A 24,264-nucleotide genomic window follows, 5' to 3' on the forward strand; every position below is an offset into this window, starting at 1 on the left:
CTGGAAAAAGAGACTGGAGCCTAAGTAGTGACTGAAGTGTCTGGTGAGTTCTGACATGAGTCAGAGGCTGAGCTGAACACAAACGCACACAGTCCCACAGACATGGTCGATGTGAACTCCACTTCGTCGTTTTGTCATTTTTTTTGCCTTTTTTCCTCTTTTTTCCGTCCTCCCCTGTATCCCCTCTCCTCATCTCTTTATTCTCCTAGTTGTTTTCCTCCCCTTCACTTTTCTTTTTATTCATTTCCTCCTGCTCCCTCGTCTCTTCTTCACACCCCCTCTTGCCCCGTGGTCTTTCATTCCTCTAACTCCCCCCATTACTCCTTGGTCTCCTCCTCTAACTGATCTCTTTTCCCCTCCTTGGCTGGGTCGTTTCCTCCTCCTCCTCATTTTGGGGACTCGTGACTATTGAGCTGAGCTTCAGCTGACGTGACTTCATTATGAGCCAAACAGTGGCGTCTCTTCCTCTCTCACATACATAGACTTAATCGGCGTGGAGTGAGTGTAATGTGAGAAACAATAAAGTCACACACACACACACACACACACACACACACACACACACAGATCAGCACATGATACAAGACGACTCACAGTCCTCAAGCATTGTATCACTTATATGTAACTCATCTTAAACTGCCTTCTTTATCTGTTCTACATCCTGACTGGTAAATCCTAACACCACAGTTCTCAACACACACATACTGTATACAGGCAATCTGCTGGAGGCTGGAGACTCATGCATTTTTAAACTACAGTCTTGTCGTCAGCCTCTGTCTCCTCTCCTCCCTTACCTTCTGTAATTTTCCTTCTGTATTTCCTTCCAGTGTAAAAGGTCGCATGTAGACTTTTGTGTCGATGAATCGATGCTAATGAATGAAAGAGACTGCCTTTCCAAGAAAACTGACAATGACAATGACAATGATTTGTCCAAATATCTAAAACTTAACTATGTTTACATTTACCTGATGAGCAGAAAAGGCATGAAATTGTTGTAGAGCCTCAGAGTTCATGTAGGGAGGTGGTCAGCGTGGCTGGATTGGTTTGACAAAGGGACTGCTCTTTGTTTCCCATTTCCTGTAAACAGTCAGTGTTGGTTTCTTTTCACCAAGACCAAAATCATTCCCTAACTTCAACCAAATGCTGGGACCAAAACCTCAACAGAAGTGGTGTCAGATTGGGGGAAAAAAAGTCACTGTCATTGGTCATTTGGTTGCTTCAGAAGGCAATAGCGAGGGATGTGTTTTTTCACTTCATCAAATATTCACATATCATACATATAAACATACTACAACTACATATATGTACCTTGCATAAATATGTAATATCAAGGGAAAATGACAGAAAAAGTACATTGTAAAATCATCAAATCATACACATTACTAGGTATTCTGGGTGAGCAGAGAGTGGTATGCCTCAGCTGTTTGAGTTTGAGGTGTGCCATCGCACCCTTCACACCGTGTTGTTTTAGATGAAGTTGTTTTCGAGGAGAATCAATTGTCAAGCAACAAGTGTAGAGAAGGCCATCTTGGTAAGTGGTTATCTTTGAGTCCTCAGAGACCACCCGGATTACATCTCCATTTTAAATATACCTCATTTTGATGAGGAATGAACCTGATCACGTGGTAACTGTCAAGAAATTTCTGATATCTGTGAGCCCAGCCCTTCTTCACATTGCAACGTAATGTGGTCTGAGATGAACGCAGCTTCATGGATTTTCTAGTATATTTTGCAATGGGTAATTTTCCAAACATTCTTCTTGACTTATTGGAATAATGGGAGGATGGAATAAAGAAGAAATTCATCCTCTGGGAACCATGTGTGTTTTATTGCCAATCCATTCCATTGCAATAGGTGTCAATGCCATCCCTGCAATCATGCTGCTAGTGTGGCTGAAGCACAAATGTATCACTTAGAAGTGGATACGGCCGGGCCACAAAGCCCTGTGTTCAATTTGCCCTGGGGCCACTCACAGTATTGCAGCAAAAGATTCCCCTGCGGGCAATAAGCATTTCCCCTATAAAGCACCATTATACAAGAGACGTCTGTAAAACTGTTGACAGGACTATGATCAGGGCTTGAAATTAGCAGTCGCCACTCGCCATTTGCGACCCAAATTCTGCTGTGACCTACTAGCCACTTGGCTAGTAGGTCAAAAAGTTAATTTCAAACCCTGACTATGATTAAAGACTAAAAGTCTGTTTCAGCAGGTTTACCGTCCTCACCATCTTAGCTTAGTGTGATAGCATGCTAACATTTACTAATTAGCAATAAACACAAAGTACAGCTAAGGCTGCTTCTTAGTCATAAACCAAATTATTGGACAGTTGACATTTTTACCGTATGATGGCTCTAGATGAGTAGTTACAGGGTCATTAAAGTTATTACAGTTCATCCTCTGGGGAACAATCGTTTGTGTACCAAATTTCATACGACAGTTGTTCAGAAATTTCCCGCCAAAGTGACACGTGGCTGAAGTTTTTGCTGTAAAATGACTTCCACCAGTTTTTCACTTTCACCTCTCGAAGGGCTCATATCACAGTATACAATGGATATTTCTCTTTTGTTAATTCAAGATGTTCTTAGTTTCTTCAGATAGCTGTTGTCTTTCTTCGGAATTAATAGCTGGCGAATACAAATTCTTTCATTCGTCTCTATTAATCGATTTGCTGTTGACTGAAGATTCTGTGTTAATCTAAAACAGGACATGATCGTCATATGAGCAGGAGCAGTCTCTGCTGACGAGTTGAAATCACTGCGGCCTGTGAAGAGCATGACATTGTGACCAGACGATCAGCAGTCGAGCTACAATGGTCTTTATTGTGCTAACAGGAAACAACAATGTGAGTGCTCGCTCAGTAACGTTTTGCCACAGTGAATTTAAACAACTAATACCTGTTCTCATATTGTGAGACGCTGTTGTGTTCAGACTGAGCCTGGTGGTCTCATGCTGGATATCTCATTTCAGAGGTGATGTAACCAAGCTTTTGTAACATAAATGTGAATTTCTGTCTGTTTTTTTTATACATTACACATTTCACATACAAGATAAAAGTCTAAACTTATTTTCTATTTTGTTGAAATCCAGATTTGAGCTCTTATATCTTCTAAATGTTTCGTAACAGCCGAGTTGTGTTTTTCTTTGTCTGCCTGAGATGCTATTGCTGGTTCCAGGTTTAGGAGCAATTCTAATCTAGTTATGCCAGCAACTCTGTGAGGCTGCACTAAGGCACAGCCGTGATTTGAGCTAAAGGCTAATGGCAGTATGCTAATATGCTGAGAATGTTAACATGAGCTTTTGCAGGTAATGTTCAGCATGTCCATCATCATGTTTTATCATGTTAACATGCAGCTAGTAGCTTATTAGGTCAAAGCACAAAGTACAGCTCAGGCCAGTCTCAGAGAAAATTGTTAGTTTTACAGAAATAGTTCATAAATCAAAGTATTGGTCAAAGAATGTTGGTCAGCCAGTCAGCCTATCAATCCATGGAGAAATATCCATCATCTCAGGAATATCATAAAATATCAATGTGTTCTATCTCAGTCAGATGTGGAAACAGCTGACGAGATTACCTGGTGTGTGTTGCTCTTAAGTGTTGCATTTATGAAAAGATACATTTCAGTAATGTTAAAGGGTTTATGTTCAACGATGAAAAATTAATTACAAATACATTTTCTTCTGTTGGTGAGGAGCAGCTTTGTCCCCATGTTGGGATTTGAACTGCTGACCTTTCACTTACAAGCTGACAACTTCTCTTCTCTCAGTTGTTGTGTTGTGCTGAGTGTCTGTCCCTTGGTAAACAGTTTTAAATAGCAGAGGACATTCCTTCAATGTTTTGAACAAGGCTGTAATAGAAAATGCATGACTGGCGATTGTTTTCCATCTCCAGCTCTGCTCAGACAGACCTTACGGTTGGTACAGCAGATGAGTTCAGTTGAATCAAGAAGACATTGTCACATTTTTAAAATCAGTTTCTGTTTCCTCAATAGAGACCTGATACAATTTATTTAGCTAATGTTGTATTTTCATCTTAACTACAAAGAACTCTGGGCTTTACTGTCTTATCCTTGACTGATTAACTGTAAATTAAAACATAGATTCTTAATTTTTTTTTTAACTGGAGACACAGTTTGGAATAGACTTTTTTTTTCTGCCCCCGGGTCGAGTCCAACATCTTCCACCTATTGGCAAATAAGAATCTGCATGCTCAAGGTTAAGCTGTGATTTACAGTAAGAATAAAAGTAGATTCTGCAAATAAAATCTTGGCTTTAAAGTGTGCTGCATGAAAACAAGTTTCAGCATAATTTGCGAAAAGGCCTATTTTAGAAACTCTAAACCTTATTACTGATTGTGGAGCTCTGGTGCCAGTGGACTTAAATTTATTATGAAGGTGTAGATCTGACTCACTGATATTGCAGCAATTTGTAAGAGGACGTTTGCTCATAGCTTCAACTTCTTGAGTCATGATGCTTTTTTAAAGTGTAGTGCAGGTTCCAGGCTAACATTTTTCATCACTGTCCTGTAATCGTGAATGTAAACTGTCCCAAAATGCAAATTATCGTTCTTTATTTTAACATCATCTATAGTTGATAGTCAAAAGTATGAGCATTCAGAGTACTTTTAACTTCAAACTATACATCAAAATGAAGTCTTTAGTACATTTATTTACTGTTAGCTCTGTTAGCTGTAAGCTATCAGATCTTTAGCTAATGGCTCCCTTAGCCAAACACACCGTAATCTGCCCTCTGGCTGCTAACAGCTAAGTAGCTTGAGTAACCCAGGGAAAAAAACAGGGTGCTTCCCCCATCGATAATGAGTTCACTGTGTCCTTTCAGGTGATAACACTTTATATTTTTCACAGGTGTCGCTCTGAGTAGCCAGCCAGTTATAGTAACTAGCACTGACATAGTGCTGTGGAGATTATCAGGCCAAGCGAGACAATAACTGTAGAAACAGCATGAGAAGATATACTCTGTTGTAGTCAGGTGAGTTTGTTATTTGCTAAGTGACACTTACAAACCTGAATTACTGGGACTGAAAAATGCTTTGCTGAAGCAGTGGCACAGAACAACGTTATAGATCTTTAATGCTATTATGAGTGAAAAATATTTTTAGTAAACTCATGCAGGACAAATTACACTGTGCAGGCCACCACAGTCTAGGTAATTAATGGGAAACATTAACACACTGATGTTAATGTATTGCAATCGAGGTTAAATGTAAATGAAAGAGTCTGTGACATTGGTCAAGTGAGATGTCTGCACAGAGCCCAGAGGATACTTAAACACAACACCCGTCCCAACCACTGTCTGTTCAGCCTGCCGCCATCTGACAAAAGATACAGAAGTGTCTGCTGCCATACCATCAGACTACAGAGCAGCTTCACTCCCCATGCTGTGAGACTCCTGAACTCAGATGTAGCAAGACTCAAAGGACTCAAACATTTTTTTTTCTTAACAAACCATGTAGTTTTGTTTAAAATGTAGTGTTATTACAGCTGATATTTTCTTACACAGTAATGGGGCGAAATCAAATTTCTGTGGAAGGAACCTGGTTCCGTCTCTCTCCCGGTAAATCTGAGAAATATTTGTATTTTGCTGCAGTACGTCCTAAAGAAAAGTGTGAGGTGTTGTAAATTCAGGAAGATAAGGACCAGAGGAAATGTCTCGACTGCAGGTATTAATAATGGACACCAGTGATTTGTGTCTGTCCTGTGTCAGGCAGTTATGGAAGATGTTTACACTCACACAGACAAAGACACACAGCCGACATTCTGTTGTCAAAATTGATAGCAGCAATTACTTTTGTGTGACCTGAGGACCCTGTTAAAGTGACGCTAGCTGTATGTGTGTCTCTGTTTTGAGCGTTGGCATTCACTGTGAACTCATTTCCATCTTCTTGTCAGTTGGGCATCTTTGTTCGGCACCGGAGAGACCCATCCAGTATATTAGCACAATTCATAAGTGCTTCTCTCTGGTTCAGTGGGAATTGTGGGAATTGCTGTCCCTGACTGGGAGCATGTCAAAGTCTCAGCAGATTGGTTTGGACCCTGTTGCCCTTTTCACATTTAGCCAATTCGGGTTGAGGGATTGTAATTGTTTCCAAGCATGTCTGCTGCTGTCAGGGCAGAGTGTGGTGCTGCTGTCTGTGCTAAAAAACAGACACATGCATTTATAATGTCTCTATAAGGAGAGGGAAAAGAAAAGGGGGCAATAGTCAAGCTCAGTGATGTGGGTTGATGTGTTGTCTCCGTAAATCCACTGTGGCCATGTCTTCGGGTGCTCTCAGTGCATTTTCCCTATTAAACAAATCAGATGGAACAGAATGAAAGGCTGAACTATCCATGACATGTAGTGATGTCACTGGCCTGCTGACGACCCCATGTTGGCCCAAACAATATTAATTCAGTGACGGACTGAGCTGCAGGTGGCTGGTGTTTTAGAAAATTATGCTTTTTACTCAACAAAACCTCTGCTTTCAAATCTAATGTTCTGCAAATAAATTATTATTAGTCATTAATGGTAATGTTATAATTCCTACCTGCGTGTCAGAGGCAACATTTATATATTTAAAAGTGTCTGCAACTAATAAATACTTTCACAATTGATTAATCTGTAGATTTTAAAGGGGACCAAGTATGCTTTATTAGTTTTTTTCCCCTTTCCTTCAGTGTGTTGTAAGATCTTGAAAGTTGCTGCTCCTTAAGGGCCTGAAATGCCTCGTCAGTAGGCCCACCTATAGCTATGTGACTTCTTGACATCACACCAACTGAAAGCTGAAAACATGACAGGGCCGGAGACGCAGTGAGCACTGCTCGCTCAGGCGTGTGCGAGCTAACCAATCAAAGCAGACGGGTATTCAGAAGGGGAGGCCTCAAAGTGACAGGAAACTAAAACAGTCTCAGACAGGGCAAATTACAGTGTTGCTCCACTGGACAGTATGAGAAAACTGAAGAGTTTGTGAGCATTAAAGCATATAAATCTATTAGTAACCCACATTAAAAATTACGAACCTGAAAATTAGCATCATATGTCTCCTTTAAGATCCAATATTCCCTTTTTTGGTCATCATACAACACAGGGTTTACAACAACATTTTATTTGTAGTCCCTTTATATTTTTATTTAAATAAAATGTATTTATACAGTTGGGTGTGGAGGATGAATTTAGGAGTCACACAGCCTCAGAAAAGAATCTGCACTGTAGTCTGCTTCGTCAGCGAAAGTAAGTTAAGTAAATGAATCAAGAAGCAGACCTGAGCTGTTAGAGTGTGTTTGCATTTCTGATTCAATTCTATAGTTGACGTCAAAGCTTAGTACACCGAGCAAGTCAACAACAAAGTGTGTAAAAAGAAGCTCTCAGTGCCTGTTGCCACACCCAGGTAAATAATCAACAGCCACCACTGGACAGTATACAAGCCATCTGAGTTAAAAACCAGTGCAAAGTGGATGTAAGATCACAGGGAATGGGAGAAATTCTCTGTTCCTGACATCCAGGACAAGCTGGGTATTATCCTGAAGAAAATAAAAGAAGAGAGATGACTACATTCTGATGCAACAGAATATCCTCTCTCTCTCTCTCTCTCTCGCTGTCAGTGTTTCCTTGCAGAGCCAGTGATGGATCTTGTTTTGTCATGGTAACTGTCTGTGTTGTGGTGAGGTGGCCTTTACCATGGCCTAAAGGTCACCAACATGAGCTGCATGATGCTTCACCGCCTGGACACATGTAGACTCTGAACCAGCTGAGAGAGGGCAGGAGATGTTCTCTCCTTATTTATTCAAGCTTTTGCAAACGTATCTCTCCGGTCACACACGTGTATGATTTTGTTTCGGTCAGCGGTGTCTGAGAAGAAACCCATTCATTTTATTATAACACATTTGCCAGAACACATTTTTTGCTGTTTTTCTTAAGCAGTGGTTGTCTAGATCTGCTTTGGGGACAAAAACACTCTGTTTTACAACTGTTTCCCAGTTGTATCAATGGTAAGACTTAAAAAAAAATGGACACAAAATCTGAGGCTGTCTTTTTTGTTAGTAGGCCTTAACATGTTGGTTGATTGGATGGATGGACAGAGGGATGGACTGTGTAAATGATCATTTAAAGCTCACGTTAGTAAGATAGTTGACTTTTGAGTCTACCTAGTCAAATGCTTTAGACACTTTGGGTTTCCCAACTGTATGAGACTCAAAAATCAACTATCTTACCGATTTCAATGATTTCATCTCACAAATAGCAGAATATGGCATTTAGACACTAGAGCCCGACCGATAAAGGATTTTTAAGGCCGATACCGATACAAATATTTGGTGATTTAAAAATCCGATATTCCGATATATCAGCCGATATATATATATATATATATATATAAAAAAAATCCAGAAACGTGTAACAAAACATACAACAGATTTCCGTAACATTAGTTATTTGTAGTTATTTATGAGTCCTCACTGAAATAATATGATAATGCAGTTTAAAAATAAACTTGTTTGTTTTATTGTCACAACAGAACAGAGGAACATCAAAATGACTTGCTAATTCAGTTTCACTCTCGGCTTACATGTAACAGCAGCAAAACTGGACATGGTAGTCACAAATTTTGTCATGCTTATTTGAGTTAAGAGAACTGATGAGAATGTTCTTTTAATTGTCATTCAAGCAATGTATTTCTCGTGACAGTTGCCATGAACACACTCCACCGATGATCTCAGTCGTGGGTAACTGTTTCGCTCTGCCCAACTCTGGCTGGATCAGCTGGTTGTCGGGTTTGTGGCGTTCTAAACACGAGTGCCACCAACAGGGACGTTGTAGAGTGTCCTCTGGTGGAATAAATATGCAACGCCAACACTCATAACATGGTTGAAGGGTGTTTCGTCCGTTCTTATTTTATTTTTTAAATATTAATTTATCGGCCATTATAAATGCCGATACCGATAGTTTGGAAAATGCCTAATATCGACCGATATATCGGTCGGGCTCTATTAGACACTTTATCTCATTTCTAAAAACATGCAGCATGTCAGAAAGAGAAATCACGGTTACACTGTGATAAACATAATGTAAATGATACGATTGTGGTAGGCAGTAACTCGCTAGCCGACATGGCTTTCACTGGTATGGTAAACTTTTTCCATGGTAACAGCGACCTCCGCCAATCCAAGAAATCTCCATTACACTTTAGCATTGTGGGTAGTGTGGTCACATGACATCTCATATACCACTGTTTCACCATCTCATAGCTTGTGGTAAGTTCATATTGGATATTTATGACATTCAGAATATGAATGAGATTCAAACTGCAGAAACTTCACTGTTGAGCAAAAAACAGGCCAGAACTCAAAGGCAACAATGCATCATTTTAGTCCTCGGTCCAAACCAAATGAACCAAACTTACAGGCGTGACTGTGACCGATTTTCAAGTATCAATTTGAAGTTCAGTTATTGTTTGAAAGGAGGAGAGGTGAAGGAGGAAAGAGTGAGGAGCAGAGTCCTATTATCCTCCCTCGGCTCTGCTTAGCTGGTGTCTCCTCGTGTTATCGTCACATTGGATGAATGACGTTTCTAATGAGGCTGTGATGGCTGCCGGCCAGCAGAAGACCCACAGCTGCTGCGACGTCGCTCAGAGCAGACTGACAGAAGTGTTGTTTCTGTGTGAAACAAATAATACAGCTCGTCGCTGGGCAGAACTCCTCTGGAAGCATAATTATTACCATTGGCTGTGGTAAATACCAGTGGGTGGAGCCAAAGCACTATTTTCTTTAGTTTCTGTTGCTGATTTTATAAAAAGATGTAACAGTTCAATCATCCAGGAGACCCCTGTCTCTCATGATTCTCTCATGAAGAGTAAAGCTGCTGTCAATTTTGCGACACGTCCTACGTAGACTTTGGTTTGTTTGGGCTTTGGATCAAAGATAAAATGCAGAATGCATTTCTGCAATTAAAAAAATTACCTGGAGCTGTCCGCTATCATTTATTTCCTACTTCCTGTTTTGCTACTGCTATCTACACACACACACACACACACACACACACACACACACACACACACACACACACACACAGGCAAATAGCCTTATCAGTTAGTAAGTGCGTAGCAGGGCAGCCTTAGGTCATGCTGGTTGAGGAAACGGTGTGTGTGTGTGTGTGTGTGTGTGTGTGTGTGTGTGTGTGTGTGTGTGTGTGTGTGTGTGTGTGTGTGTGTGTGTGTGTGTGTGTGTGTGTGTGTGTGTGTGTGCTCGCTTACTGTAGCTCAGCCCCACCCTCACATTACACAGAGAGACAGAAAGAGAGAGACAGAGAAGCAGCATATAGAGGAGTAGAAGAAGTAACAGCAGACAAAGGGAAACCTCTAAACTACATCTGGACCTCAGTAGGTAACTAACCAGTCAGTCAGTTAACCAGTCAGACCACCATTCAGCTAGTAAGGCAGAAGCCAAGAAATATGTTTATAACTTAATTCTTTAGTCAGTATTTGATTATCAGTTTGGATAGTCAGTTGGTTTGTTGGTCTGAAAGTGTTCCAGTCAGTTTTTTTTAGTTTGTCAGTCAATTACTTTATTAGTCAGTTTGTTAGTTAGTCAGTCGGTGAAGCCTGTGTACTCTGTAAGTTGGTCAGGTCTTACATTATAGTTGGTTGTTCAGTTCATCATTTGGTGATTTAGTCAGTCATCCATTAAGTCAGTCAGTCTTCGAGTAAGGTAGTAAGATGGCCAGTCGTTCTGGCAGTCAGTCAGTTAGTTGGTTAGTTATTGTGTCAGTTTGTTAGTTATATTTAGCAGTTATTCAGTTGGTCAGTCTTTCAATCCTTTTTTCAGGCTGGTATTCAGTCAGCAAGTTAAGCGCGGAGACAGCCGTTAAACCAGTCATCCATCCATCCCTGCAGCCAGGCAGCAAGTCAGCTGGTTGGTGTGGGGAGTGGCTTTCGGTTCTGCTGCCTCCAGCTGAATGGTAGTCTGTCTCCCAGTCATCCAGCCTCCCACTCAGTCAGTCGGTCAGTCCGTCAGTCAGTCGGCGGGTGTAGATGCGGGGCTGCTGGTAAGCTGCTCTGGACGGCTCGTATCTCCCTCAGGATCTCACACAGTTGAATCAGCTGAGGAGCCACTGAGAGGTAAGGAGCTCACACGCTCAGCAGGATGTTGGTTTGTGTAGATTGTCGAGATCATTCCAGAGCTGTTTGCTGACTTTTGCAGACATGTGACAGGCTGCAGGCTGAACTGGGAGAGATGGGGACAGTTGATAGATGTAGAGTGCAAACACATAGAAAAGATAGTTTTTCTTTTTTAAGGGAAATGAGATTGTTGAGTCTCTTGCTGTGGAATGTGATCACACCCTTTTCTACAAGTTGATAACTGTTGGTGTGGTGTTGCGCTGAGCTGCATCATCTTTGTGTTATCTGGGCTCAGAGCAGCCGAGCAGTGGGGATGTAAGCTAGTCATGAATTTCCTCTCATGCTCAGTCTCATGATAGTGGTGATGCTCTGAGGGAGGAGAGCAGGATTCTCATGGCTGTTGTTTTTGTGCTCAAACTTGTTTCATGAAGGAATTAATTCAGTCGACTTAGTGTTGTGATGAGAAAGCAGCAGTTTGACTTCTATATATGTCTGTCACTCATAATGTTTTGAAATGTTCATCGTCGGAAATGAGGAGTGGTTTGACCAAAGTATCCATTAAGTTAAAAGTCACATCAGTAAAATAATTGATTTATAAATAACAAGAAAATATAGATCTTTTGTCAGGCTTTGTTAGAATAACAGAAAAAATAGCTTTAGTCTTTTGCATACAAAAATGGTTACAGCACATGAGGTCCTCTTATCACAAAGCACACGTTATAAGAAGAGAAAGAGGCTTATTTAGCTAAAAAAGTCCAGCACTTTTAGAAACATAAGCTCTATAGTGAAAGAGACAAAAGAAAAAAGAACACAAACTCAAGCAAAAACATTAAGAAAGACACAAACTCATTTTAAACCTAAAATTTCAGAAAACTTTCATTGATGAAAATGATTTGGTGAGAGGCTTTGACGGCAAATGATGGATAAGCATAAACTTGTGTGTTCTGTAAAAACACTAATCGATGGTACAGCAAAACCGGATTGATTCCTGCTGCTGTGGATCACAACATCTGTGATATTTTCTTAGGTCCACTCCAAACATCATTTACAAGAACTTGCGGGAGTGAGAGGAGAGGAGTCAATGGTGTATCTCTTGAAAATCATGTGGGAAGTTGCGTTATCGCTCCGTGAGCTATAGTTACAGAGCTAGCTACCTTGTTAAGTGACAGTCATTAAGCTAGGTAGCTCAGGAAGCTATTGTGACTTACTAGCTCCAGCATGTTCCCGGCTGGATAGCATGTCAGACAAACTACAATAGTTCACGAACTAGCCCTGTGAGTAGTCATTATGGGTGTTTCCAAGCTTCTAAGACCAAATACTGAACTGCTGAGGAATTTGCTATCTAACTTTACACCAAAAGGCATCGAAATGCAGTGATTTTAATTTGACAGCAGCCACAAATCTCATGGAAAGACTCAAACCAAGAATGAATGTATTCTGCTAAAGCGTGTTGTCGCAGTGCCAAAGCCTAAGCCTAGACAAAATGTTTGAGAGATGTTGTAAATAATTTTCATTGTGAGTTGTAACTGATGGGCTTGGGAGTGAGAGTGTTGAGAGACTAAAGAATGGTCGGCTTCGATCTTTTCATTCGATTTGTTGACAATAAGAAAAATATAGAATTACATCAGCTACCATTTGGGAAACTAATTTGATATATTTTTTATTCAGTCCTTTCACTCAACTTTCTGAAAGCTAATTCCGCCAGACGTATTATATAACACATCAACTTGCCTTTCAAACTCGCTCGATGAGTTTCGAGATGCCTCATCAGGCTGTGGTTAATGTATGAATCCAATACATTGAAAAGGTCAGGGTAGGTCAGGTTTCTGTGATGTTTGGTGTATTTGATTATCATCCAAGGCAACCGCTTTAATTTCACTGAAGCTGTACAAATACTCTGTCAGGAGCCTCTTGTGTTGCGTAGAAGGAAAAACAAAGCCCACTTCCTTTGTTTAAACGTCTTTATTTTAAAACTGGTTTGACTGCCGTGGGGGGGAATATTGTCACTTAAACTCTTCAAGATGTTAGAAAGTGTAATTAGCTGCAGGGTTTACTGGATGTGACTGAAAGTGGTGATGTAAAGTGTTAAATACATTCCTGTGTGGTGGTTAATATCTCTTCCTCCTGATTGCATATCAGAAGCATTTCAGCACACTTATAACAGAGGACATTCCGAGGTAAATATTTGACTTTCTATGCATGCAATGGGTGAAAACACAGGGGCCGTTTTGAAAATAACAAAATAATATGAGCGTGTTTGTTTCTGGTATGTGAAACCCCCTGTGGGAATGAGCCATGTAAGTATTGCTGTCTTGCTCAAACATTGAAGCACAAAAAGAAAAGAGAAATGATTTTCTTGATGTTATGGCTTTATAAAGCCCATGCGTAGTTATCCTCTGAGTACCTAGGCTGTGAAATGATTAACCTACTGACCAAAAACACTAACCTCAGTAGTTTTCTGAGAATTGCCACTTAGAAAAGACCAGATTTGGCTTATTTTTATCAGTAAACCTATTTTATTTATAATTAAAGTTTTTATGTTGGAACTTAACATGATTCACAACTAAAATACACACACACACACACAGACACACACACACCCTCCTCTCTGTGACTGTGTTTAACGAGTCAGGCATGTGACATGTTGGACGTGTAAAACTGCCTTCTGTATATTCAAAGTGGAGGACAGAGAGGTGTGTGTGTGTTTGTGCATGATAAAGACATTGTGTAACTGCTTACTTTCATTTCATCACCTTTGTATATAAAGCATATATACTATCATGCAACAGATAAAGAAGGAAGCATCAAATGAGAAGTAAATTAAATTAATAAGATATCAGTCTCAATACTGTGACCATGTCTGTTTGTGGTTCTGTTTGCCTGACACTGGGTTTCCACTGATGTTGTGGATGATGTGGTGTGTAAACCATTTCCTGTGGGTAGTAAGTACCGTATAGTAAGATGAGACCACAGAGCAGGACAGTCAGCATCACTGATTATATTTTATGGAAGCAAATAACATCAGTAATAATTAGAATCTTAGATTAGCAACCAAATACCTTATTGTGAAATACAGTCACCACTGAATGCTTAATACTACTGAATGTGTAAGTCAACTCTACTGGAAGTGTCCAGTACATATATGTATGTGTGTGTATATATATATATATATATACTGTATATATATATATATATATATATATATATATATATATAATCAATTATATTTTCTACTTTGGTTCAAGACACTGAAAACAAACACAGAAATACTTTGTCTGATGCATCTTTCACTTACTACTTCTCTTTCTCCCTCACATACACACACACACACACACACACACACACACACACACACACTCACTCACTCACTCACTCACTCACTCACTCACTCACTCACTCACTCACTCACTCAGTCGTGCACTTCTGAACCAACCAGGGTTGTAAGACTTGCCTTCAGGGCCAAGGCCAAATTGGTGATTTGATGAACCAGTTACTTTGAGAGGTGTCACAGGGGTCCCCAGGCAGTAACTGGAAGTAAAGAAAGTGACTGTTACTAAACAGAATAGTAGTTTAATCCTCATAAACTCTGCCAGATTTCATGCTGAACACTCAGCTTTGTTTTAAATTTTCGATCCATAGTCTTGGATTTGAGTATTCCACTCAATGTAAATATCATATAGCTTTATAATGTTGTGCTTTGTCAAATTAAATCATCTGAAGGAAATAAGCTCTTTCTTTTCTTTCTTTCTTTTTTTTGTTTTTTAACAGAATTAATCTGTTTGGAGATTTAAAATAGAAACTGTCAACAGAATTAAGAATTATTGCTCCTGTGGAGAAATTAGATCAGTTTCCCTGGACATGGAGTCGATGTGGGACTGCATGTGGAAAATTACGCTCCATCAAAACCAGCAGAATAAATTGTTTTGAATTATATAATTAGTTTCCATGTAACAGCCCTCATTGAGCACCATGATCTCTTGAACATAAAAGACATTACTAAAAGTTGACGTGGAAACTCTGACAGCAGGGATCATGAGAACCTTGGAACCTAAATTGGGTTCAGAAAAAGTCACACAAGGAAAGACTCAATTAGATTGAGAAGCATCAAACTGGAATTATAGTGATTATTAGTTTTATTAGCACACTGATTGCTTTTTTTATATACAGACATCAGTTGTTAACTTGTGTGACAAAACAAAACAAAAAACAGTGTTAACACATGACAACAATTAAAGACAATGTAATAAAATGAGAAAGTCAAAGAACACCTAGTCCCATAAGTATTGTAAGAATATATCCAGTTTAATGATAAACAAATTGCCAAATAATTTAGCTTTAAGAAGCAGGATACACCAGGGACCAGGGCGGGCCCTCCAGCTGCTCATGATGCTGTGTGTTTTACTGTCCTGAGGCGACCACAATCTCAGTCAGCTGACTGATCACATGTCCTTCATCTCAATAAGCAATGAAACAAAGTAGATTCAAGGAAAAACAGAGAGGAGCTTAGGAGAATACAGGAGAGAAAAGTCTAATTGGAGTAAAGTAGGGTAGAAATGTGCTGTGTAGAGCAGAACTGAGAAGAGTGGAGGTTGGCATAAAGGAGCTGAGTAAAGTAGAATAGAATAGATGTCCACCGTTTCTCACAGAAGTCTTTATATGTTGTCACATTCGTCAGTGTAACTAATAATGTTAATGAGGACTGCACTCTGCTACGCTGTGTCAGTTCAGGCCCGTTGGATTGTCCATACTGGCTCACTGTTAACTTACTGGCACAGCCCGTTGTTATTAGTTACACCTCTGCTGTGATATAAGTTAGCAATAACACCTGTAATTCCATCTGCTGTCATTAATGGTATTGGATATACTTTCACTGGGGTCATTAATTACACCTGTGCTATCATTAACAGGCTAAAATGTTATTAGTTATACATAGGATTTCAATTTCTACAACAACAACTACACCAAGAACACCCGAGTGGTTGGTTTTTTTTCTGGTCAGCTGCTCATGTCAGGTCACTTCAGATTCTACTCTGACCCGGAACTGATGGGAGTAAAACTCAAAAATGTTGAATATCGGTTCTTATAATTGGTGTCTCTCTCTCTCTCTCTCTCTCTCTCTCTCTCTCTCTCTCTCTCTCTCTGTTCAGTAAGTAGTATAGTATAGTATATTATACTGGTATAGTACCTATAGTGCGCCTTGACGTTTGCTGAAGACTAATAGAATCAACTGAGGGAAGAAGCTCTCCACCTAAACCTCCGCATTCCAGCTATCCCACACTTGCTTGGTTGTTTTTCAGCAGTTTGTTGTGTGCAGCTTTAAAATGTAAGTGGGTTAAACTAAAAAACATTTATTGGAATCATGAGACCTTCAGGTTGCAGCACAATGCTCAGTGGTGTCTCACCACATCAGCAGTGTGTTAGTGTTAGCTGGTCTGTTCTGTTCTGACTTTTTGAACAGACTTCATGTGGCTGGATTTAGTAGAATTTACACCCTACACTTGAAAGGGTTTGTTCATTTCTATTGAGACAGGAAGAGCTTTGCATTTGGAATTTGAAAACCATCACTTCCTGTAGTGTAAGTACCAGACTGTGAAAAAATGGCAATGGATTCATGAATTGAATTTATTTTCATATGTTGTGAGATGGATCACTTCTGTGTTAAAGTAGCACAGACAGAGAACACAGAACATATTGGTTTGGATGGAAATGTCACAGGTTTTTACTGCAGTACTATAAACACAATCTGTTCAGTCACTGATATGTGTAGCTGTTTAGAGATGAGATAAAAAAATAAGACACTTTATTATTTGGCATTTAGCTCAAACCACTGCTGTGCCTTAGTACAGTGTGTCGCTAGCATGGCTGCAGTCTTGGACTGATGATGGTGCTAGAGGAAAGGTCAGGGGGTCTTTAAATCATTAGGATGGATTCTCTGGAGACCAAGAATAGTCACGAGAAATCAAGTCAATCTGGACAGTTTGAGATGGGATGCTTTGGACTCAAGTGTTGGGTGGATGAAAAGACAGACCAATCATCAAACACTACCACCTTCACACATGAACCATCTTGGAAGTCGTCCATGGAAAACTGTTTGGATAAAGGCAGGCACTTTCAAAATATACACTAACCTCTTTAGGAGCCACCATTGCTGTCTTCAAACGAACAGTGGCTTCTCTTGATGGTTGTCATATCTAAACCACTCCCATAACTGCCAGTGGTTCCTCAGGAAGGATGCATATTGTTACAAACCGCTGTGGTTTCACCACAAGTGCATAGCTTGAAGCCTAGTGAGATGGATTGAGAGATCATTTGATCACGTCATTAGGATTCAGCTTCTGGAGATCAAAAATCAATCTGGATGGTAGTTTTGGGAAAGTGCTTTGGACCCAGGTGTTGGTTGGATTGAAAGACGGGCCAGTCATTCAACACTTCTCATTAGATGGCTGACTGGTGTGTGGTTTTTACAATGTCCAAATGAACTTCAGAACTCCTGACTCAAGCTACCAATCCTGCCACCGTTTGTGCTTTCTCTAAACCTGCAGCACTGACCTGTTCTTTGCCTTGATCTCCTCATCCCTCCTCCTCTGCCACCCAGTATTCCTATATCCATGCTGACCTTTCAGATCCAGCTGTGTGTGCTGTCTGTAAAGATGTTAGCCCAGCTCATGCTGTGGGATTAGGAAAGGATAGAGGAAGCCCTGGTGGGTCTCACAGGACAGAATGCAGTGTGGTGTGGATGAAGCTTTACTGTCATGTAGCTATAAGAATAGAAGGAAGTAATGGTAGTAATTGCAATTGTTGTGGAGAGCAGCTGTACACTGCAGGCCAACCAGCTGCTGTTTAGATTCACTCCATTGATCGCTCAGCTGTGTCGTCTCAGATGTGCCTCACTGTTTTGCTAAGTGGGTCTGAAATGCTAAAAGGTTTTGGCCAATCTGAGGGGAAAACCCGGAGGAAGGCTGGACAAATTGGATAATCAAGGGTCAATCTTCATCCATGTTAGCGGTTATTGACCGTTGTCTCTGGAGAATAGATTGGTTTAACAACAAAGGCCCTCAGCAAAGTCCGCAGAAGGGATGGAAAACAAATCAGACGTCTGATCTGTTTAAGATGATTCAGAGGCCACAGCAGTCAAACAAATTTCTGTGACAAACGTCTGCTGACCTTTTATATATAACAGATTATTGGGAAACGACAGTTTGGTAGGAGGATCTATCTGAAATAAATATGAATAATGGTCATTTGTTACTGAACGTAATGTGTCTACAGTAGATCCCTGTGCATCTGTCAAGCGCTGACATCTGGCTTCAAGATTCAAGATTAATTTAGTTGTCATTATGCTACACAAAATTGTGTAATGACATTTCTGTTGAAATTCCCTAAACAACACACAAACACACACACACACACACACACACACACACACACACACACCAAACAAAAGTTTCTTTTTTACGCCATTATATATTTTTTTCAATTTCATACTTTTTTATTCTGGCAAGATTTTGTTCAAATGCCTGTCATGTGTCACCCTGGTAACCAAGAAAATAGAGGGGAAGCTTGTTTTGAAGCAGATCGTCCGTACACAGAATGTTGCTGGTGAGTGTTGTGCTTTTATCACCTTGTTGTAAGCTTGTTGTCAGCTGTGCACTCAGCCCTCTGTTACCATAGCATTAGCTAATGTCAATCAGAACCAGCGTGCTGCGTATTTTTTCTCTCACCACACAAGCGCTTCAAACCTGCACTCCCAAGTGCACTGCCAGTGCTTTGCTACTGACGCTATGTGCACACTGTCCCTTGTAAACCTTCAGATGTTCATTATTTTAAACCTCATTTTTTTCTGCAATGGACATTCATTTTATTTACAGATTGCAAACACTTCTACATACAGTATTTCTAAGTGTGAGTGGTGGAATCCATCACTCCAGTTTGTGATTCAGATTGGCTTAACATGCACAAGGAACTCAGGATAATGATTCATGCATGTGCTTGTTACTGTTTTCTCATTTTATCTCATTGATGGAAGCCTTCATCCTCGTGATGTGCTGTCCATATCGGAGCTGCTTCCTACTGCTGCTGCCTCACATTAAACTTTTTCACACAGGCAACAGGCAAACCTCAGAGTGGGCGTGAAGCAGCCACAGAAGAAGGCAGTGGGCGCCTTTCATTATGCTAAATTATGCTTCCTTGCGTCCTCCTGTGACCTGGAAATCTACCCCCTCCGCCATCGTGGAGGGGATCTAATCCCTTAAATGCACCACCAGGAGCTTAGAGCGAGGAAGCGCAGGTGTCTCTGTACTTTCACTCACGTCACTTCCTTGCATCGCTCAGACTGAGGAGATACGTCATATTGCGATGGTATTTTTCAAGAGCTTTTCTTCTTAGCTCTTCTTGTGTTGTATTCCTGATAGTGTGTCTGCTCAAAGTCGTCCACAGTGCTTACGTAAACTATACAATTCTATGTGCTTAACACAAACATCAATTTTTAACTTGTTCAGAACTTGAAAAATGTAGATTAATGCTTAGGTTTAGATAGTCACAGCTGCAGTCACAGTTTAAAAAACTTTCTCAAATGAAAATTCTCTAAATGTAAACTTCATGAGGATTGAAACCGGGTCATCAGAGTTGCATTCAAATGCCCACTATTAGTCATCATGCATCATATAATCCTTTAAAACAGTTTTCTCTTTCTTTTTCTTCTTATTTATTACACTTAAAGGACATAATGCATAGCCTTTGTGATATGAGTGGTAAAATATTTTACTACTTTAATTTTCTGTGGGAAGAGACGGATGAATCCTGTAGCTGTTGATCAATAATTAACACAGCAAAGGCCAAGCTGCCCTTACTTCCCTGCTGCTTTCAGTAGTGGAATGGAAATCTTCCATCCATCCTGAGCAGTTTCTGGGATGTTTCTCTGTCCAAAATAGTGATTTTAGATTCAAGAACTCAGCCAATAGACAGATTACTGATGTCTTTTTGATGGAATCGCCTTAAAATCCTCCAACATGTTTGTCTCCTGTCATTTAAGATGTGGAAACTAACATGTGCAGCTGTAAACTCTAACAGAAATGTTTTTTTTGTTGCTTAGAGCCATCTGGTCCTATCAGGATAAATCAAATTTGGAAATCTTACTTAGATTTGGGTGAAAATGTATTAAACTGCCATGAATTATTTATTGATTTAATTAAAGGATCAAAGTTGCATTATGTATAACGATCTAATGAACCCCAGAGACACAACACCCTCTTCTTTCATCATATAAAAGCCTTAATTTTTCGATAATAGGAACAAAGGCTAGCAGGGTACAGACTGTTGTTTCTGTCTTTCTCCCCCTAGAACAGTAATATCTAAAATTACTGTATATTAAAAAACACATTCACATTATTCCTCCTCTGTCCTGCTTCCGCTCTTTATTCCAGCCTGAATTATTAAGAGGTGAGAACCTCTCATCAAATCAAACTATTTTTAATTCATAATAATTATAATAATAGCTTATTCATTAAGTACTTTTTATGCAAGAAGCACTGTAAGATGACTGACAGGACAAGCAATATGAACGCAGCAGAAAACGATTGTATTGTATAGTAAAGATGTCAACTCACAATGAAATAAATAAAACAGATAAATACAGAAATTAGCAAAGTCAGAAAAGTAAGATGAGATCTAAAAGGTCAGTGGTAGATGACCTGATGCTATATGGAGGGCTGTTCCAGGGCTGATAGTAATGATGGTTGATCGGTTGGTTGGTTGTGAGTTTTGCAGGTATTTGATAAAATCAATTAATCTAATTTTTACTTTGTATTTAGTGCCAATTAGCAAATGTTAGCACTCCAAACTAAGCTGATGAACATGGTGAACATCATACCTTGTTAGCATCAGCATGTTAGCATTGCAATTGTGATGAAAGTGTTTAACTCAAAGTAATGCTGTGCCTAAGTATGGTTAATCTGATATCACTGTGCTGGTCCTGGATTCAGTTAATGTTGCCCCAGGACCATCATTGCAACTGAGCCGAAAGATTCAAAGTCTGGACTCAGAGTAAGCTGTTGATGCTGAATGGGTCTTGTACTTATTATTTTAGCTTTTTCAGTTTTCTGTGGCAGTTGGTAACCTTTAGGCACTGGAAATACTCCGTTAGGTTTAGGAAAAGATGGTTTGGGTTAGAATAGACCCTTTCGCTACGTCAAATCTGTTAGAAATGATCACTTCTCCTGTGTGCGTTTGTTCCGATCTTTTGCCCGAGTTGTTAAGCCATTACATTACAAAAATGTGACTAGCTTCTAGCATAGCGGTAGACCCAAAATAGTGTTGATCAATGACAGTTAAAAGATCCAAATTGATGATCTCACAAATGATTAGAAGTTTGATTAAATACTCCAGTACTCAATACAAGGCCTGGCATTGCAATTCACAATAGAATCATTTTCTGTACTACTATATTGAGTTCTTAAAGAGATTGGCAGCCATTGCAATGAAGCCAAAACTTGTGTGATATGTGAAAAACAGTTTGTTCTGGTCAGTGCTATTACTCATGATGAGCAAACTGACCTTCATCTGTAAAATCCAAGGAGCTCCCCTTTGAAATGAGTAATCAAATACCAGGGTGCAAAGATATGAAAGCATGCAAAGCTCTCTGTGTCACTGAATGATATAAATGAATTAATTTGGAGATATTCCTCATTTGATGAAAGCGTGACGGTTTTTACATGTTGGATCAAGCCTCAGTCAGAGATAACACCCAGGCTGAGTTTATGTATGGAGGGAGGTGGCCAAGAAATGGCTGTATTGATTTTGAAAGGTGTTTACCACCAATCATCAGGACCTCTATGCATTGAAGCCAGCTTGCTGAGGTCTGTATGCTTGAATTCTCATCTCATAATGGACTCATATTTGTACATCATTGCTACCAACATGCTGTAGGACTCCACACAATATGCACTTCTTTTTTCTCAGTTCAGATTGAATTCACGGTGTGTAATAAATCTATGTGTGTTTAGAGCAGCGCAGCAATGAGTGGTGGAAATTACACTCAGGGTCTGACAGGAGGATTTATGCTTCTCTATGGGGGTGTAGATTTCTCTAGTGTGAAATGATTTATGCAGTAGTTCAGTGCAGGATTTAACCTGTTGATTGTAAGAGCACAATACAACACAAAGCACACAATATGGATGTGTTCTGCATTATCAGGCTGTGTTGTGCATCCATTATGTTCCTGAAGTGCTGTCATGGAGAGTGACAAAATGGTTTACAAGATCAAAGAAAATACAATTATATTTCTGTACGAGAGAAGACTAAGGAGCCTTTCATAAACAGTGTTATGTCTTCACTTGACTAGTCTTGCATAGCGCTGTGTCAGCACTGGAGGACAGTTTGGCTGCACCCATCACCTTTCAGGTATCGGGACAGATACTCTAGCTTGTTTGTATGTCTTGAAACTAATCACCTTGCAGCAAAGGTGACTTTTTAGTACCTCGGAAACTGAAATAGCAGAATCCCAGCAAAAGAAAAGGTATCAGCTGCTACCTTGTTTAGGTTCATACCGTTAGCAACCAGGTTACTGTTAAGATAACTCGCCATTTTCCACAGTGTAGAAACACTGTGTTTCCTGTAGTAAAGGGGATTCAAAACAGAGTACCACGCAAATAGTTGAAGGGAGAATGCCGGCTGAAGTAGTCGGCCAATGGCCAGCTTACTGTATCACCACTGTCTACATCTGGTGAGTCAGACTATCACTCAACAAATACCATCATGTCCTCCACCAAATATTGTATGTTGTGGATCTGTGCTTTTCAAAGTGACCCCTTACTGTTACAAATGACTGTTAAAAAAAGAGTCATTGACCTGAATTTGACTTGACTCAATGGTTAAAATGGAACTTTACCCAAAAACACTAACAGCAGCCTTCTTTATGGAAGGAAGGGTCTCGGTGAAGGTGATGGTAGACCTACTCTTGAAGGTTTGGTCCAAAACCCCCCACTAATTTGGTAAGGTAAGAGAAAGATGGTTGTTACGGTCCAATAAAAACAAATGTTGACTATTGGTTGACTTGAAGAGCAACTTCAGGTGTCAAAGTCAGACACATTGTAGAATTTTATCAAACGACTAATGTCACTGTTTTCTTAAGAGGACATTTTAAAGCTGGCCCATTCCAGCTCCTGCAGTCTCCATGTTACATCACCATAGCTTTTTTGTGTAGTTCTTTTTTTGTCAGATCTGGTGGTTCCTCTGGCAGAGAACACCCGGTTGTTGGCAGCCTCTGCCATCAGTGTATGAATGTGACAAGTGTTGTAAAGCGCTTTGAGTGGTCTGTAGACTGGAATAGTGCTATAGAAATGCAAGTCCATTTACCGTTCCATATACCCACTTAACTTCAGCATGTTAGCATTGTCATTTTGAACATGTTAACATGTAGCTCAAGTGCTGCTGTGTCCATGTCAACTGTGTTGGAGCTGCTTGGCTATAGCAACTTGATCTTCATGCTTGTACTTGCTTCAGAAAACACGTGAGAGCTGAGATGAGCAGCTTTACCAGAACAGGAAGTTTAATTTGACGTGTCACTGTTCTGAATCTCCGAGGTCAGTGGGTGACATCATAAAGATATAGATATGGAGGAACATCCTGAACATACTTTTAGTATGAAAGTAGAGTTTAATACCTTCTGTATCCATCTACAGTATCTATCTGTAATAGAATACATTGACAGATTCTTTACTTAAAAGTTGCAAAACCACCTGTGCAAATACTCAATTACATGTGGTACCTTTAAGGTCTTACTTAAGTGATAGAGTGTGGCACAGAAGTAATGTGTAATGTTTTATGAACAATAAAAAAGAGAAATGAAGGAAAAAGGTCTGCTTTGCACGGTGAATGTGCAGCAGTACTGTATGTCTCAGTGTGGTCACATCTTGGACATCTCTTATTAGTTAATGAAGCCACGGACTGTGACAGTCTCACTGAAAGTAGTGACATGTTTTTATCTCACAGACGTGAAGGATAGCAGAGGGGGAAGAGCAAAACACAACTTCCTGATTGACATTCTGATAGTGACACTGATGATGTGTCCTTGTACAACTCTCAAGTCGTCTCTTCTCTCTGTGAAACAGGACTGGATTGTTACAGACTCCGTCCTCTCCTCTGTCCTCTCTTTTTATTTGTT

The 24,264-nt window shown here is 39.9% G+C and overlaps 1 protein-coding gene across 2 annotated transcripts in view; it reads left to right on the top strand.

The window, feature by feature from the left end:
• The window catches only part of rab27b (RAB27B, member RAS oncogene family), a 62,213-nt gene that overhangs the window by 19,586 nt on the left and 18,363 nt on the right, over positions 1-24,264 (top strand). The window contains exon 1 of one of the 2 annotated variants that reach the window (XM_084339713.1): positions 10,948-11,105. The exons of the other annotated variant lie outside the window; for it this stretch is intronic. The gene's annotated coding sequence lies outside the window, so the exon portion shown is untranslated. Of the gene's footprint in view, positions 1-10,947; positions 11,106-24,264 lie in introns of those variants that run through there. 2 annotated transcript variants of the gene reach the window in all.

Source organism: Pagrus pagrus (assembly GCF_965226575.1).
Source record: "Pagrus pagrus genome assembly, chromosome: 19".
Classification (NCBI taxonomy): Eukaryota; Metazoa; Chordata; class Actinopteri; order Spariformes; family Sparidae; genus Pagrus; species Pagrus pagrus.